This window comes from Notolepis coatsorum (genome assembly GCF_963971535.1).
Source record: "Notolepis coatsorum genome assembly, chromosome: 4".
Classification (NCBI taxonomy): domain Eukaryota; kingdom Metazoa; phylum Chordata; class Actinopteri; order Aulopiformes; family Paralepididae; genus Notolepis; species Notolepis coatsorum.
The window spans coordinates 196,275,577-196,292,939 of record NC_140168.1 but is presented as its reverse complement, the minus strand read 5'-3'; positions in this window follow the sequence as shown (position 1 = coordinate 196,292,939).

Below are 17,363 nucleotides of genomic sequence, written 5' to 3'. Positions count from 1 at the left end.
TTAGTTGATGTGTTGTGTCTTGTGATTTTACTTAAGATAAGATGTTCTTTTATTGATCCCATTGGGGACATTCAGGGGTCATATATCAGCATGGAGGAGGGGGAGGGGAGGTACAGGTATGGGCAGGGCAATAGTAGAAAGACATACATATAGGCAATACAATTTGATCTGAATATAAAAGTATAAGAATAAACAGTGTAAACAAAGGTGCAGATGAGGGTCTGTAGGCCCTACTGAGTAATATGTATCAGTTATATTATACTCGCTTGCTTCAGAATGTCTTATAAGCGTCTGTTAAGAGAAAAATAAGAAAAGCCACTGCCGCATTCCTCAACCCCTTCTTAACGTCCAAATCTGTTCTTACCCAGGTGTGTTGAATGATGAATCCCACTCATTCTTAAACTGAAATGTGTGTTCGCGTTCAATTAATTTGCATACAGACACGCCCGCCTGCTCCTTATAAGATGAATGAGGCGTGTGCAAAACAGCTTGAAAGGTTCGGCATTGCATGCTGATCCATTCAACAGGAAGCGATTTGCGATTGTTCTCAAAATGAGATTAGATTCAAATGTATTGTTATTATACAGCACAAGTGTAACGGTTGTGACAACGTCACCTAAAACTTCGATGCCCCGAGTGGGAGTCGAACCACGGTCTCCCACACCGCAGGCAACAACACAGACCGCTATACCAAGAGGTGAATTCACTACTTTGCAACGTGTCTATCTGTCTTTGAGGATGTGAGAGTGAGTTTAACCCATAGCACCGCTACTCACCCCAGCCCTTCTTGACTGCGCTTCACGATACCATCCGTTACACTAGTACAATACACCATCCAACCAGAGTGGATAAATGCTCCAGAAATAAATAAATATAAATAAATAAACGGCTCAGCGAGGCAGCCTTAGCGCACGTCCGAGCGCACACACACACGTCTCACGACTCAGTGGGTCGCCCATCGCATGTGTGTGTGTGTGTGTTAATCTGATGACAAATAAAGAGTTTCTTATCTGGGTATGAGTGCTCTTGACCACTCTTTTTATTTGGTCTTGCCTAAGAGAAAAGCAAAGATAAGAAAACATTGCTGAATCTCAGGTAAGAACAAAATAAGAGAAAATGCTAGTTAAGAACAAAATAAGAGGAAATCTGTTCTTATATCGTTTCGTGAATGAGGCCCATTGTTACTCTGAAAGAGTTCCTTCCTTCCTGCTGACTTGTCGTGTACAGAACTTGTAAGTCGCTTTGGATAAAAGCGTTCAGCTAAACGAATGTTTAGCTGAAATGTAAATGTAAATAAATAGCAAACAATAAATTTTCTTTGCATTACATTTCACATACACTTCCACAGAATTCTGCAAAGCTCGTCCTTCGTGTACACACCCACTTTATACGGGTCGTTACAAACAACATACTGTGCTTCACATATGTGTCGTATATCACACAGGGATGCATGATTTATAGCGGAAAGACAAACCCCCTCCGTGACGTATATATGGATCTAATTTGCTGTCGCTGGAGGTCGGGGCTTTTCAGATGAGAGGCAGCGCGTCTGGGCGACACGGCGAAGACGCGAGTTGAAACGCCTCTGCATCTGAGCTGTACTGTAAACGAGGCCTGCTAGCATCACACAGACGTAGCATCATGAAGCCATGTGGGAGAACCTGAATGCCACTGCTGTTGTCATCTGAGACGTTATAAAAGCCTGGCTGGAGGCATAATATATAGAGGAGTCTCTGTTTAGGAGACGGGACCCCATCTGTCTGTGCACTGACGAGCACACACAGCTGTTTTACAGACGACCCTGTGTTTGTGTGTGTGTGTTTGTGAGTGTGTGTCTCCGTGTGTGTGTGTGTGTGTGTGTATGTGTGTGTGAAGTCCCACGCATGAAATCAGTGTCTTAAAGGAACATGCACACTTTATGGGGAAATGCGTCTTACCGTCTTCTTCTCCAGAGTCGGACAAAAAGAGAGATATACCGATTGAGTAGAGAAAAGCTATCCGGCTTGCAAGCTAGCCTATAGCTTAGGAAAGTGTGAGGGAAATGTTATCTATGTCCATCTGTGTTAAATCTCTGTACAGCTTTTGACTAGTTAATATGATCAACTAGTAAACTAGCTACAGACACTATGCTACAGTCTGACAGTGTCTCTTTAACAACGACCAAGGTTAGGAGATGGCATTTGGCCTATTTCTTCAGTTCTAGTGTGAAAGACATAACATAAGCCCTAGCCTTCTTTGTTATTTCATTCTCTCACTAGGGCATATTTTTGTTGACCTTTTCTGTCATATCTGATATCTCATGTACGTCATATCGATAATGTATTTAATATGTGTCTGACCAAGAGCTCTTTGTCACTTTCTGGTCAGACGCTCGCGTGTCTCTGATGATAAACTGATCACGGTCACTTTCTGGTCAGACGCTTTTGTGTGTACACATGTTGTCTCTGATTATAAACTGATCTCTGTGTTTTTTTTTTTTTTTTTTTTTTTGTCTTTTTCCCCCTCCATTTTCCTCCGATTTTCTCCCATCCCAATGTTAGTCGTATGCCAATTCCCAGTCCCTTCCTGGTCGCTGCGCTTTACCCCCCACAGTCAGATCATTTTGGGAGAGTGGAGGCTACCACGTGCTTCCTCCGACACACGTCCAGCCAATCACCGCTTCTTTTCACCTGGCAGCGCGGATTCTCATTGAGAGGGCGTAGCGTGTGGGAGGACCACACTATCCCCCCCACGTCCAATCCGCGCTTAGCAGGCGCCCCGACCGAACTGTAGGAGTCGCTGTTTACAACGACCCGGACCCACCCCGCCAGCTTCTCCCACCCTCTGATACAGCCAATTGTATCAGTGCAGACGGCCAGCCAAGCTGGTGACAACCCTGGAGCTGTGAGCTGGATTCGAACAGGCGAACCAAGCTCACAGCTCCGGGGCTGGTGACGAACGCAATCTCCGCTCGACCACCTAACCGCCCTATTAAACTATGTTCTATATTTTTATACAACCTCACTCGTTCTGAATTCCTACAGCTTACTGTTTGACTCATTTGAATATTCCACAACAAAAGCAATCGCCTTCGAAGCAGTCCCGGTTAATACGGACTCGATGCGATCGCTGTCACTTTACACACAGTCATTCAGTAAAGTACGGCTCTGTGACGTTTTTTTGGAGTTCTACGACTTCTGGAAATAAAATTACACCGGCCTTATCTTTTAAATGTGATGTGATTTTATGTTGAGTAACTGCATTTTGAGCAAGGGCTCGAGACCATTCAGGACCTTAATTCAGGTGTGTGTTCATATATATGCGAGTCATGACTCGGTGGTACCGAGCGGGGAAGGGGAGAAGTCGCCTGGCGACGCCCCTTTAACACGACACCGTCACGTCTAGTCCCCCCCCCCGCTGTTAGCTTAAGCAGCACCGGCTTACAGCAGCTGCCAACGTAACGCCACATGCTTGGTAGCGAACGCACAAAGGACACAACTGACCTGCCCGAAGCACCTGTTGTTTTAATTGCTGCGTAAAAGGCTGGTGGTGGTTTTAACCAACTGCTCTCCAGGCTCAGGAGACTCTGGTTGGGGCTTTACGGGGAGAGACTTGCCCGGACAAGTCCTTTTTAGATGTGAGATCGGATGTTGCAAGCAGGCCATGCGTGCCTGGACACGGGCAAAGAGGGTGTAGCGTTTCAGCGGCTAGAAGCTTAAATGAAAAGGAATTAGATATATCGCCGATCGCCGTCCTCGGAAAACACCTACCAGATTCCCCCCCCCCCCCCCCTTGTTTCCTTTGACCTTTGACCTCATACACATGAATTATCACAAAGGTCACGCCGTAGGCCTGCACATAACCTCGAGCCTGTTACTAATGCGCATGACTTCACTAATGCGCGTGACCCCCCCGGCACCATTAGACGTGGCCTGTGTGAATCAGCCACTTGCCACTCTAGTTCAAACAAACCCAAATCCCGGGTTATCATTCTGACCCACGGTTTGACGAGGCGTACTTGGCCGGCAACGGGGGTTAAGCAAACAGAAACCATAACAGTCAGCGGGTAGCGGCCATGATGACTCAGCTATACAGCGTGCCAGATGGTATAACGTCACGCTACCGTGGCTTGACTCACTTGAGTCTATAACGACTGTTAAAGGGGCACTTTTACACATCGTCTCACACACATCCAAGAACTCATAACAGTCAGCAGGGCTCGAGCCCACTGCATGAGTTTGACTGAAAACAACGGTAAAAATGTCATGGTTTCATAGAATATTCATATATTACGTTTTTTTTCTTTTTTTACTTAAAGGGGAACTTCACCAAAAAACAATGCTGATATAGTATAGTTAGTATAGTATAGTTACATATAGCATAACTATATTGTATAGCATATTGTATAGTAGTGTATATAGGACTCATTACCTTTCATTCGTAAGCTTAGCATTGTATAGTATTTTATCTTAGTACCTTTTATCATGTCTATCTATTATCTATTCTATTTTATTCTATTATTATTTGTATTTCTTTGCACAATCAAGGCGGACATGGCCACCTTCATTTCACTACATGTATGTGTATGTGACTAATACATCTCTTGAATATTTTTGCACAAAAACTCATATGCATCCAAAAACTCCAGAAAAAGTTGTTGACAGTAAATTAGTTTGAATATGGCCACCGGTGATGTCATCTGGGAATCTTTGTGTTGAATCCTTGTGTCGTGTTAATTACAGCTCCGCAAAATTGATGTAGATGTAAGAATAGCAACACATCATCTCATAGGGGAACAGCTACCTTGTCATTTCCTTGAGCTGTAATTAACACTAGGATTCAACGTCCCCGATGACATCACTGGTGGCCATTATTCAAACTTCAGTCACTCTCAATAACCGTCAAACTAAATGAATGGGTGCAAAACTGTTTAGGGTTTTTGGATGTGTGAGAGATGACATGAAAAATAAACCAGCATTGTGTTTTTGGTGACGTAAAATAAGATATTCCTTTAATGATTCCCTTGGGGGAAATTTGGGCATCATAGCAGGTGGTGCGGGGGGGGGGGGGTACAGGTATGGGCAGGGTAATAGCAGAAAGACATAAATATAGGCAATAAAATTGTATCTGAATATAAACATATGAGAAAAATGAACAGTGTAAACAAAGGTGCAGATGGTCTGTAAGCCGGTTATATTATACGTTACAATTTATATAGGCAATAAATAAGAAAGTGCCCCTTTAATGGTGGTTTCATTGCATAGGTTGAATACCAGAGGGTTAGAGGGAGGGGGGCGGCAGATCTGAGTACTAACAGGCAACATGAAGGACAGGCTTCTCATCATTTCATGAGCAGCTTCACAGTCATGTCTGTGGCCTTTACGTCGTAATGCCGTAATGGAGCCATTTAGAGAAACAACAGTAATCTTGTGGGACTTAATATGCAAAAGAAATGTCATCCTGTATCCGGATCTCTGTAATGCTGCTCTGTCACGTTTCCCGCCTAAATGGTAGTGCTATGTAAAGCCACAGATAATGGTTTTTAAACACTGTGTAACTATCTGTGTTTTGCCGAACGTGCCGAGGGGGATCTGTGTTTTTGTTTTGCTCAGCTTGAATCACGCCGAGACTTTAATCAGATCTGCAGCCGGGCGAGGCGGGAGGCAGAGCTGGAGGAGACAAGGCGCTTCATTGACTTGAGGGGCGAGATGTCGACATGTGTACCGTATTACTGGCAGCAGTAAATACACTCTTAGAAAGGATCCGTGTGAAGAACACATGATGTGTTGTCCTCAAATAAACATGTGTGTCAGATAGAACTTCACAAAATATGGGTAAAAAAGCTGTTGCTTCTAACGTTTTCTTTCGTTTTTTTTCTCAACACATCTGTAACACTCCCATGTGTGGGGTTAACCTTCTGTAGTGTGGTAGTGAAAGGGTTAACCTTCTGTAGTGTGGTAGTGAAAGGGTTAACCTTCTGTAGTGTGGTAGTGAAAGGGTTAACCGTATGTAGTGTGGTAGTGAAAGGGTTAACCTTATGTAGTGAAAGGGTTAGCCATCTGATTGATTGATTGATTGAACATTTTATTAACAGATTGCAGAATGAGTACAATACAGTACAGCTCAATACACACAATTGTTAAGGGGATGCAGACCAGGTGGGTGGGGGGACGGGACTGTACATTGGAGGTGGTTGGTGGGGGGGGGGGGGTAGTGTGGTAGTGAAAGTGTTGACCGTCTGTAGTGTGGCAGTGAAAGGGCTAACATTCTTTAGTGTGGTAGTGAAAGGGTTAACCGTCTGTAGTGTGGTAGTGAAGGGGTTAACCGTCTGTAGTGAAAGGGTTAACAGCATGTTGTGTGGTAGTGAAAGGGTTAACATTATGTAGGGTGGTAGTGAAAGGGTTAACCGCATGTAGTGTGGTAGTGAAAGGGTTAACCGTCTGTAGTGTGGTAGTGAAAGGGTTAACCCTCTGTAATGTGCTATTGAAAGGGTTAACCTTCTGTAGTGTGGTAGTGAAAGTGTTAACTGTCTGTAGCGTGGTAGTGAAAGGCTTAACCGTCTGTAGTCTGGTAGTGAAGGGGTTAACTGTCTGTAACGTGGTAGTGAAAGTGTTGACCGTCTGTAGTGTGGTAGTGAAAGGGTTAACCGTCTGTAGTGTTGTAGTGAAGGGGTTAAGCATCTGTAGTGTGGTAGTGAAAGTGTTAACCGTCTGTAGTGTGGTAGTGAAAGGGTTAACCGTCTGTAGTGTGGTAGTGAAAGGGTTAACCGTATATAGTGTGGTAGTGAAAGGGTTAACCGTCTGCAGTGTGGTAGTGAAAGGGTTAACTGCATGTAGTGTGGTAGTGAAAGTGTTGACCGTCTGTAGTGTGGTAGTGAAAGGGTTAACCGTATGTAGTGTGGTAGTGAAGGGGTTAAGCATCTGTAGTGTGGTAGTGAAAGTGTTAACCGTCTGTAGTGTGGTAGTGAAAGGGTTAACCGTCTGTAGTGATATGTTTCAGAAACATAAAAAACATCAACCTGGATGCTCTGGCCTTGGATCTTCAACATCTTGCCCCTCCTGCCCTCTCCTCAGCCAGTGACTTGGTAGGCTATTACAACAAAGCCCTGAGTGGCCTCCTGGATGTTCATGCCCCCGTGAAATCCAAGATGGTCACCTTCTCACGCTCTGCCCCCTGGTACACCAGCGAGCTGAGGGAGATGAAGGTGGCTGGCCGTGTCCTTGAGCGACGCCTCACTGCGTCGGGACTCACCGTGCACAGAGAGGTCTACAGAGAGCACCAAAAGGCCTATTCCAAAGCCCTGAAGGACGCTCGGTCACGGTTCTACTCCAACATCATCAACAATAGCCCCGGCAATTCTAAACAGCTTTTTTCCACCATACACCACCTCCTCAAACCCCAAACCCAGGCACACAGAGAGACCACTGAGAAGCGATGTAATGACTTTATGTCATTTTTCACATCCAAGGTTGAGGGCATCCGCTCTCTCCTCCCCGGCTCCTCTTCCTCACCTGCTCCACCTGCTGTCTTACAGCCTGAAGTCTCCCAGCTCCTCCGCTGTTTCAGCGACACCACGCAGCGGGAGGTCGAGGCCATCATCGGGAGGATGAAGTCATCCACGTGTGCTCTGGATCCCCTCCCCACAGCCCTGGTGAAAGCCAACATCCGCACTATTGGCCCCCTCATGACCAGCACCATCAACCTCTGCTTGCAGGCTGGCCACGTTCCGCCTGCCCTCAAAACTGCCATCATCACCCCCCTCCTGAAGAAACCCACCCTGGACCCAGAGGCCCTCGTCAACTACCGGCCCATCTCCAACCTCCCGTTCCTTTACAAGGTGCTGGAGAAGGTAGTTGCGAAGCAGCTCCTAGCACACCTCGGAGACAACAACATCTTCGAGAAGTTCCAGTCTGGTTTCCGCTCAGCGCACAGTACAGAGACAGCCCTGGTCAGGGTAACCAACGATCTACTGATGGCGGCGGATGCGGGAACCCCATCCATTCTGGTCCTTCTCGACCTATCGGCAGCCTTCGACACGGTGGATCATCCCATTCTACTGGACTGTCTCCACTCCAATGTCGGACTCCGCGACCTAGCCCTTGGCTTATTCCAGTCCCTCTTGGCTGGTCGGACTGAGTGTGTCTCCCTCGGAGGCGCAACATCCTCCAACCACCCTGTCACCTGCGGTGTCCCCCAGGGATCCGTCCTCGGCCCCCTGCTGTTCACCCTGTACATGCTCCCCCTCGGCCGCATCATCGGCCGGCACGGTGTGTCTTTCCACTGCTACGCTGACGACACCCAGTTATATATCCGGATCACACCATCATCACCTTCATCACCCCCCACACTGACCACTTGCCTGGAGGAGACTAAGGCGTGGATGAACCACAGGTTTCTCCAGGTCAACAGCTCCAAAACACAAGCCATGCTGATCGGTACCCCACACCAGGTCCGGTCAACCACCATCACCACCATCTCCTTCTCCGGTCAGGACATTCCCCTTTCCACCCTTGTCACCAACTTGGGCGTGAAAATGGACCCCCACCTCACATATGATACACACATCAAACACCTCTGCAAGACCTCTTTCTTTCACCTCCGTAACATCACCAAACTCCGCCCCTCACTCACCCTGGCAGACTCGGAGAAACTCGTCCACGCTTTTGTTTCCTCCAGGCTGGACTATTGCAATGCACTCCTCATCGGGATTCCTAGCAAAAGCATTAAAAAACTGCAAACCATTCAGAATGTCGCTGCTAGGATCCTGATGAGGGTGCGCAAATATGATCACATCACCCCCACCCTCAGATCCCTTCACTGGCTCCCCGTGGAACACAGGATTGAGTTCAAGGTGTCCCTCCTCACTCACCAGTGCGTACACGGTGGTGCCCCTGCCTACCTCAAGGAACTCCTCACCCCCCAGTCCTCCTCACGTTCCCTCCACTCCGGCACAGCCTACCTCCTCAAAGCCCCCAGGACTAAGCTGCACTCCATGGGTGATCGCGCCTTCTGCTCCGCCGCACCCAGACTGTGGAATGCTCTCCCCATCCACCTGAGAGCACCACAATCCGTCAAGGTTTTTAAAAGGGGCCTAAAAACATTTCTTTTTAACAAGGCTTTTGCCTGAATTTTCTTTTACTTTTTTTTTTTTTTTACTTCTATTCATTTTACTATTATTTTTATTTTATTTTACTCTTAGGTTCTTCCATTTTACTGGTTGTTAGTCTTTTTAATTGTTTTTATTAATTTTAAATTGTTTTATTCATTTAACTTTTGTATTTGTCTCCTGTAAGCGCTCTGAGATTCTCGCGAATGTGGAGCGCGGTACAAATCTAATCCATTATTATTATTATTATTATTAGTGTGGTAGTGAAGGGGTTAACCATCTGTAGTGTGGTAGTGAAAGGGTTAACCGTCTGTAGTGGTTGTGAAAGGGTTAACCTTATGTAGTGTGGTAGTGAAAGGGCTAACATTCTTTAGTGTGGTAGTGAAAGGGTTAACCGTCTGTAGTTGGTAGTGAAGGGGTTAACCGTCTGTAGTGAAAGGGTTAACCGCATGTTGTGTGGTAGTGAAAGGGTTAACATTCTGTAGGGTGGTAGTGAAAGGGTTAACCGCATGTAGTGTGGTAGTGAAAAGGTTAACCGTCTGTAGTGTGGTAGTGAAAGGGTTAACCCTCTGTAATGTGCTATTGAAAGGGTTAACCTTCTGTAGTGTGGTAGTGAAAGTGTTAACCGTCTGTAGCGTGGTAGTGAAAGGCTTAACCGTCTGTAGTCTGGTAGTGAAGGGGTTAACCGTCTGTAACGTGGTAGTGAAATGGTTAACCGTCTGTAGTGTGGTAGTGAAAGGGTTAACCTGCTGTAGTGTGGTAGTGAAAGGCTTAACCGTCTGTAGTGTGGTAGTGAAGGGGTTAACCATCTGTTTTGTGGTAGTGAAAGTGTTGACCGTCTATAGTGTGGTAGTGAAAGGGTTAACCATCTGTAGTGTGGTAGTGAAAGGGCTAACATTATTTAGTGTGGTAGTGAAAGGGTTAACCGTCTGTATTGTGGTAGTGAAAGGGTTAACCACATGTTGTATGGTAGTGAAAGGGTTAACCGTCTAGTGTGGTAGTGAAAGGGTTAATCTTCTGTAGTGTTGTAGTGAAAGGGTTAACCTTATGTAATGTGGTAGTGAAAGGGTTAACCGTCTGTAGTGTGGTAGTGAAAGGTTACCCATCTGTAGCGTGGTAGTGAAAGGGTTAACCGTCTGTAGCGTGGTAGTGAAAGGGTTAACCGTATGTAGCGTGGTAGTGAAAGGGTTAACCTTATGTATTGTGGTAGTGAAAAGGTTAACCTTCTGTATTGTGGTAGTGAAAGGGTTAACTGTCTGTAGTGTGGTAGTGAAAGGGTTAACTGTCTGTAGTGTGGTAGTGAAAGGGTTAAGGGGGACGCACAGTTCAAGTTCATGACAGTTCAATCAATGTTTGTGAACATGAGCTACTCTCTCTCTCCAGAGAGACACCAGACACCAGAGCAGTAAGACTCAAACCTGTGATGTCATCAGGTATAAAGTGTGCAGCTGCTTCATCGACAGTGAACGAGGGGCTGACGTTGCGGAGCCAAGAATGTTAGTTTTCTTTTTTTTTATATATCCTAATGTGCTTTATTTTGTAGTAGTGTTCTAAGTTCTGAAACGGAACACGTACCTACCGTATCCTAATGAGCTTTATTTGGTAGTAGTGTTCTAAGTTCTGAAACGGAACACGTACCTACCGTATCCTAATGAGCTTTATTTTGTAGTAGTGTTCTAAGTTCTGAAACAGAACACGTACCTACGTATCCTAATGAGCTTTATTTTGTAGTAGTGTTCTAAGTTCTGAAACGGAACACGTACCTACCGTATCCTAATGAGCTTTATTTTGTAGTAGTGTTCTAAGTTCTGAAATGGAACACGTACCTACCGTATCCTAATGAGCTTTATTTTGTAGTAGTGTTCTAAGTTCTGAAATGGAACACGTACCTACAGTATGAACTCTGAACATTCCCCGGGGCTCGTTCTTGTAGTTGTCGATGGAGCAGCTTCAGACTTTCTACTTGATGACATCACAAGGTTGAGTTTCTAGTTTCGAGCATTATAGTTTCGGGATTTGGGATTCGCTCATCTTCACTAATATGTTGTACTGTCTTAGTGTCTTACTTAGTGTCTTACTGTCTTAGAGCAAAGAATATTTTTTTAAGAGAGACTTTTCAATTTGTATTATTATATACTGTATATGCGACCGGGCCCAGCGGTAAGAGACTCGTGTCTGGAAGTCAGATTGCGAGAACATTTATTAAATTGTCGTTTGTTTCCCATATTATCGCAGTTTGAATGTTTAAGAAGATATTTACTGTAACAGCTAACAGTTATAGTATCTCAGACTCTAAATAGTAAAAACGTTTGTTTAAAAAAGACAGTTTGTGAAACCTAGTACCTGACTGCCAAGGTGTTAAAAATGCAGCCAAACTTTAGATTAGATTGTCTCTGTTTTTCTCTCTGCTCTGAGACTTGAGGTTTAACTAGATTCAAATAAGCATATCTTCTTCAAATATTTTCAATGTATGACACAGCATTTGAAAGCTTACATTCTGTACTTTCATAATCTGGAAAAATCTGGAAAATTACAGAGGGAGACTTGTGCCACAAACTGCTGTGTTCCGTCACATACAGTATATATATTTTTGACTATACAGCAGATTTCATGAACGCGCCATTCACTCAAAGCAAGATTCAAGAGTTTTTTTGTCACATATACATACCAGGGCATACATTGCCGCTTCGATTGTGCAATAATACTAATAATAAAATAGACATAAAAAACTGACATCATACCTCAACGACCGCTCCTGCCAAGTGTCATGGAGAGGGACCCTGTCAGCCACCCGCCCCCTGCGGACGGGTGTCCCCCAGGGCTCGCTCCTAGGACCCCTTCTCTTGTCCCTCTACACTAAATCACTGGGTAACATTATCACGTCTCATGCCTTCTCGTATCATTGTTATGCCGATGATACTCAACTCTTCCTCTCCTTCCCTCCCTCAGATATCCACGTCTCTGAGAGGATCTCAGCCTGTCTGTCTGACATCTCCGCATGGATGACGACCAACCACCTCAAACTGAATCTAAGCTAAACAGAATTGCTCCACCTGCCGGCCAAATCCTCCCCCCTGACCGACCTTTCCATCACAGTCGAGAATGCAGCCCCGACCGCCAAGAACCTTGGTGTTGTCCTCGACGACCAGTTGAACTTCTTTGCTCACATTGCAGCGACAACCAGAACCTGCAGATTCCTCCTGAGCAACGTCAGATGGATCCGGCCCTTCCTGCCAAAAGAAGCCACCCAACTCCTCGTCCAATCAACAGTCATCTCCCGCCTCGACTACTACAACGCACTGCTTGCTGGCCTTCCGACCACTGCCACCAAGCCTCTTCAACTCATTCAGAAGTTTGCGGCGGCCCGCCTGATCTCAAACCTATCGGCCCATGTCACCCCACTTCTTAGGGACCTGCACTGGCTCCCCATTGCTGCATGAATCCGCTTCAAGGCCCTTGACCTGGCATACCGTGCGGCAAAGGGAACCTCTCCCGCCTACCTCCGGTCAATGGTTTCTAACTACACACCCTCAAGACCCCTACGCTCTGCATCTTCTGGCCATCTCAGACCCACTCCTATCCGAGCTCCGGGAGGGTCATCAAGGAGAACCTGCCTTTTCTCAGTCCTTGCCCCACAATGGTGGAATGAACTACCCACCCCAGTTAGGACAGCCAAAACCCGTCCAATCTTTCGCCGTCAACTAAAGACGCACTTCTTCAACCATTATCTGACATTTTTAAAATATATTTAAATAATAATCTAACCCTAACTAACCTTACTGTCATGCACTTGTCCTAATAAACTAACCTACACTGTAGCACTCAACACTTTGATGAACATTGTTACTCAGCTGATAGAGTTGTGCCCTTCCTGATGACTTGTCGTACAGAACTTGTAAGTCGCTTTGGATAAAAGCATCAGCTAAATGTAAATGTAAAACAGGTCATAAAATAGACATAAAAAGGGCATGATAAAATAGACATGCTAAAATCCTGAGATTGTTAGCTATGGATTTAAGGCACTGGGTCCTATGTACACTACTATACAATATATAGTTTTTACTCTATATCCCTATGCTATACTTCAAGGGTGGCCAACCCGCGACTCCATTTGCATGTTCTTGGTATCTGAATCTAGTCAAGTCAGGTCAAGTCAAGAGTTTTATTTGTCACGGCATACGAGTATACAATGAAATGCGGGTGGTCTTGCCTGCAACGATGTGCATAATACAATAGTAATAACAAATTGTGCAATAAAACAAGTAAACAGAGTAGGGCATATCGGTATATGTACACAAATTGTGCAATAAGTCAAGTCAAGTCAAGTCAAGAGTTTTAATTGTCACGGCATACAAGTATACAATGAAATGCGGGTGGTCTTGCCCGCAACGATGTGCAATACAGTGTTACAACATATAATAGAATCCAATAAAAAACAACATTGTGCAATAAACAGGTAACAGGTAACATGGTGTGACATCTCGGTATCTGTACATAGTTATTTACAGAGCATATAGGACATGCTAGGTAGCTTTGGTAGTGCAATACACTGTTCCTGTTATTCTAATTTAAAGTGGCCTTTCCTTTTGGCCATAAGTGTGCGGCATGAGTGTGTGCCCGCTCATGTTAAAGTGTTAAGTGGCTGCTAGTGTGTGAGCGTGCACAGCGTGCGTGTCGTGTGTGTGTTCATGTGTGCTTGTGTGTGGATACTTCAGTGTTCTGTGGCACTCAATGTTCATTGTTCAGGGCTCTGATGGCCTGGGGGAAGAAGCTGAGCCTAAGCCGCTCTGTCCTAGTAGCTGGGGTTCGCAGGCGTCTGCCTGACCTCAGCAGCTGGAACAGGCTGTTATTGGGGTGGTGAGGGTCTTTCATTATCCTGCAGGCTCTGGATTTGCACCTCTTGTTGTATAGAACCTGCAGGGGAGGTAGTGCAATACCCGTGGTACGCTCGGCTGAGCGCACCACTCTCTGTAGGGCCTTCTTGTCTTGTGCCGTGCTGTTTCCATACCAGGCAGTGATGTTTCCAGTCAAGATGCTCTCTACAGCTCCGGAGTAGAAGGACTGGAGTATCTTCCCAGATACTCTGAACTTCCTTAACTGTCTCAGGTGGTAGAGGCGCTGCTTCGCCTTTTTTACGACTGAGTCTATGTGTGTTGTCCATGTCAGATCCTCTGAGATGTGGAACCCCAGGTACTTAAAACTGCTCACCCTGTCCACGGTAGCCCCGTTTATCCTCAGTGGTGTGTGTGTCTCCTGCTGTCCTCTCCTATAATCCACGATCAGCTCCTTGGTTTTACCAATGTTCAGGAGCAGGCTGTTGTCCTGGCACCAGCGTTCCAGTACCTCAACCTCCTCCCGGTAGGCCTTCTCGTCGTTGTCCAAGATCAGCCCCACCACCACTGTGTCGTCTGCTAACTTCACTATGGAGTTGGAGCTGAACTTGGCCACACAGTCGTGTGTGTATAGTGAGTACAGCAGGGGGCTCAGAACACAGCCCTGGGGGGACCCGATGCTCAGGGTGTTGGAGGTCTGACCCCCCACCCTGACCGCCTGGGGCCTTTCGCTCAGAAAGTCCAGTATCCAGGCGCTCAGAGTGGAGCTCAGACCCAGCTCAATTAGCTTGTCCACCAGTCTGGTGGGGACTATGGTGTTGAACGCTGAGCTGTAGTCAATGAACAACAGTCTCACATAGCCCCCCTTCTGGCGGTCAAGGTGAGAGAGGGTGCTGTGCAGTACTTGGGAGACCGCATCATCAGTGGACCTGTTTGGCCTGTATGCAAATTGCATAGGGTCCATATCACTGGGGAGGGAGGCACAAATGTGATCATTGACCAGCCTCTCAAAACATTTCATGGCCACAGAGGTGAGTGCCACCGGTCTGTAGTCATTGAGACATGTTGGGGAGGTTTTCTTTGGTACAGGGATTATGGTAGACATCTTGAAGCAGGCAGGGACCACTGACTCCGCCAGGGATCGATTAAATATGGCTGTGAACACAGGGGCTAGCTGGTTAGCACAGGACTTAAGTATGCGTCCTGTTATTCCATCTGGGCCAGAAGCTTTTCTGGTGTTCACCTGCATAAATGCTGTTCTCACACTGTGTACGGACAATGAGAGAGCGTCCCGCCCCCCCGCGGATGCCCCCCCCCCTCCACAACAGCCGGCGCGCCAGTGACGTCACTAGCCGTTGAGCTAGCGGCGCCACTGTCTGCCCCAAACCGAGCGTAGAAAGAGTTGAGTTTGTCCGCGAAAGAGGCGTCGTCGCTCCCCATTGAGGGGGCGCTGACTTTGTAGTCAGTTATCGTCCTCAGTCCCCGCCATAAGCCTCTTGTGTCATTCTGTGCCATTTGTGTCTCCATTTTGTCAGCATACGTCCGTTTTGCAAGTTTAACAGCCTTGCGCAGAGTATAGACTGTAGCCTTATACTCCTCCATGTTTCCTGACTCTCTGCCCAGGTTGTAGGCAGTGGTGCGAGATTTCAGAGCTGCTCTGATAGTACTATCCACCCATGGTTTCTGGTTTTGGGAACACCCGTACCTTCTTTGTGGGGACAATACTGTCGGCAAGTGATGTTATGAAACTCACGACCGTGTCCGCGAACTCGCTGACGTCACTGGCGCTTCCTTGAAACATCCCCCAGTCTACGTCCTCGAGAGCGTCCTGAAGCGTGGTCTCTGATTGGTCGGAAATATAATTTGCCTCACGTGACACGACGGCGTCACGTGATCTCTGTCTGTAAGCCGGGATCAGATAAATGGAGTCATGATCGGACGTGCGAGTAGCCCCCGCTAATGGCGGAGCCGGTACAGCTTTGTAGCCGGCTCTGAGCGGGGTGTAGCAGTGGTCAAGCGTGTTTCCCCCTCTGGTGGAGCAGGCGATGTGCTGAAAGAAGGATGGCATAACTTTTTTCAGATTTGCCTTGTTGAAATCACCGGCTACGATCATGGCTGCGTCTGGATGTTTTATCTGATGAATGCTGAGATGCTCAGCCAGTTCCGCCAGAGCCCTGATGGTGTTTGCCTGGGGAGGGATGTATACTGCAGTCAAAATGATGGCCGTGAACTCTCGGGGTAGGTGGAATGGGCGGCATTGAATGGCCAGATGTTCCAAATCCGGCGAGCATGAACGGGAGAGTACCTTTACCTCCTTGGGATTAACCCAACTGTTGTTGGTCAGAAGGCATACCCCCCCCCGCCGATGCTCTTACCGGAGGCTTCCGTGCGATCAGCTCGGAATACGGTGAAGGAGTCCGAGGGAGAGACGCTATGGTCCGGAGTCGCTGGCTTCAGTCATGTCTCCGTGAAGCACATAACGTTACAGTCTCTGATCTCTCGCTGGAATCGGACCCTCGCTCTCAAATCGTCCATCCTACCCTCCAACGAACGTGCATTCGCCAGAAAGATGGATGGGATTGCCGGGTGGTAAGCAGATCTTTTTAACCTCAGTCTGATTCCTCCTCTCTTCCCTCTGTGCTTCTTCTTGCTCCTTTGTCCTTTGTCCTTGTCCCGCCTGATCTCCGATGGCCAATCTTGGCATAAAGTGTCTCTAAACTCCTCTTTAAGTCTGGAGTTTAGGTCAATAAGTGACTGGCGGTCGTATGACGTCCCCACCAGTGATGTTTCCATAAAAAAAGTTGTAAAAATAAACATAATGGCTAAAAGTGTGCACAATCGTTGCTGAGCGAAACCGACGGCGACTAACCTGAGCCGCGCCATCTTCTAGGGACATCTATGGATCTCAGGGAATGTATTCCCAGTGTCAGAAATAGTGTGTCTGTTACTAGGCTTGAGTAAATTGTAATGAACCAAAGGAGAATATCAATTATATTTAAAAAAAATTATTATCTTTGACTGTGAATAACACCATGCTAAAAGGGAAGATGATTAAACAAGTTTTGTATATACAGTACTGTATTCTGCCATCTTTTTTATAATGTAAATTTCTCCACCATTTTTCATCATATTGCAACACAGTTTTTTGCTAGATGTTCACAGAAAGGTAGAGAAACTAACTGCGTTCTGTTTTATGGCAATAACGTTCAGGTTTGTGGAAGATAATGCCAAAAAAATAAAAGAAATTAAAAAGTAAATCCAGAAGTCAGATGATTGACAGGGGCTGGCGTGAGCTGGGTAGGGTAGTTTTTCGAAATTCAAAAGCCCTGAGTCTCTTCCTTCAAAAGACTACACTCACTTTTGGCTGCTCCACTTCCTCCTGTCACTATGCGCCGGTTTCCGACTCAATGCCCTGAGATTTCTATAATCTTATATTTCACTAATAA